The sequence below is a fragment of the Apteryx rowi genome, unplaced genomic scaffold (assembly GCF_003343035.1).
Source record: "Apteryx rowi isolate R43461 unplaced genomic scaffold, aptRow1 scaffold_427, whole genome shotgun sequence".
NCBI lineage: Eukaryota > Metazoa > Chordata > Aves > Apterygiformes > Apterygidae > Apteryx > Apteryx rowi.
This window is the reverse complement of record NW_020450680.1, coordinates 322,614-324,752: the sequence shown is the minus strand read 5'-3', so window position 1 is coordinate 324,752 and position 2,139 is coordinate 322,614.

Below are 2,139 nucleotides of genomic sequence, written 5' to 3'. Positions count from 1 at the left end.
GGCGGCGGTGCGGGAGGGCGGCGGCGGGCCCCCGTGGGGGAGCCGAGCCGCGAGTGACACGGGTGCGAGGGGCCGCCGCTCCGCTGCCGGCAAATGCGCTCTGCCCTGTGTAATGTCTGCGGTCTGCCGGGAGGTTTCTTGGACAGGCAGGGCAGGGCAGACCTGGCTGGGGCAGAGCACATCCTTGCCATCGCATCCCTTTTCTATGATGTCTGCGGGAGAAAGAACTGCAGGAAAGGGGCGGGGGGGAACTGTTTGGATAATCTTGTAAAGCAAAATACTGTGCTTTAGATAGATGGCACGTGTGTTTTTCTGTCAGTGCTATAGGGCTGAATCCGTAGCAGGATTACAGCCCCCAGCTCTAGGCTTCCGAGCCCAGTCTCAGGCAGTCCCAGCCTGACTCTACAGGTATCCAAACGCTCTGGGTCACAAGCGCATAAAGCTGTCCTTTAGCCTGAGCAAATCTGCCCGAGTGTGGTTGTCAGTATCTGACACCAACTGTGCAGCCACCGTACRCTGCTTGGGATGTGTGCAGGCATCCATGCTCAGAGCACTCGTGCTGTCCTCCTGCCCCACTCCCCCGTGCTTCCTCACTGACCTTGTGGCATCAGGAGAGGAGGATGAAGGGCCACCTTCAGCTGAGAGTCAAGGCCAGTGGGATAAGCCACAGAGGTCTGTTTCCAGATGTTTGTATTCTTCCTATAGTCAGGCTTGGACTCTGCTCTTGATATCCTCCTCTGATTGCTTCCAGGGCAGTAACTGAACCACCCCTGCTTCTGTGAGGAGGTATCACATCAGAGAGCATTTGCTGAAACTGCCAGAAAAACATGGGTTAGGGCTCCTATTTATAGCAGGGGGAGGCATATCTGAGGTACACTCTGGTGCCGGTCAAAGCAGGTCTCCAGCCTGCATAGGAGAATGAACGGGAACAGCAGTGGCTGTGCTGAAGCTGAGAGGAAGACTGACTCCAGGGAGCTGGACGAGTTACACCAAGGGCATGGGCGCCTAGACCCACCACCTTGCACACAAGGAGAGCACTGGCATGTGCTGCCTTTGAACATTGATGCAGCCAGCGGTCAGGAGTGGTACAGGGCTGGGGTGGCCAGGGATCCTGCTAGCCAGGACTGCCTCATATTTCAGGATCTGCAGCATGGGCAAACCAGAAACCAGTGAGGGAGAAGCATCTCATGTTGTCAGACCTGGCAGAGCCAGGTGCCAGCTGAGGGAACAGGTCAAGGGGTGTGCCTCTGTGTCACTGGCTTGTGACTTGTACTAGCTTGGCCCCACCTGTCTATGAATTCATTTCTCCCTGCGCCCTTCTTACCTCATTTGATTATTGGTTTTGAATACTGTCGAGTGGCTTTTATTCATCAGTTAATACTGGAGCAGTTCAGTGACAGAGTCCCCCATCTTACAAGCTCCTTTAAGTCAAATTGCGCTCTGTCACCCTCTGAGTGCATACCAGATCTGCTTGAGACAGTGTTGAATTTTTGTATTTGGAGATGTCATAAGCTTTTCCTAAGTCCCCCTGAAAATGGCTGTGCCTTCAACCTCCTCACTGTAGCTGTCCTGCAAGCAAGTCAACAGAGAGATGTAGCCATCCTACCGTGAGAAGGCTCCTGTGGCTCCATGTGGCCTGCAGTAGTTAGGAAGCAAGGACTTACACCACCACAGAGGTTAAAAGCAGTGGCCCATGCTGCTGTCCTGCACTGTGGTTTGATGCTTTCTTGATGTTGTTCCCTTCTTCCCTCGCTGTCTCATACTCTTAGTACCTGTAGTACTTAGTGCTTAGCACCAAACCTGTAGTAGCCCTGAGAAGGAGAGCTGAGCTGTCAAGAAGGAACTGCCTGTGCCAGTGCACGCGGTGCAGAGCCCCTGTCTGACRGTAAACTCCTGGTGACCAGGGGGAACTGCCCTCCAGCATGTCAGGCAGTCTTGCCCCGGGGCAGGTCCTGTCCCTTGCTTCCAGCAGTAGACATACCCACCCAGTGTATCATTTGTGCCTCAAATGCCACAAATCTAGCATACTTTCTGAACTGACTGTGCACCCTGCTGGCTAAATTTGATGTCTTTAGTGCATAAGAAAAGCTAGCTAAGGTATCTGGGAGAGAGAGGGAGAGCTAGCTTCAAATTTGTCTT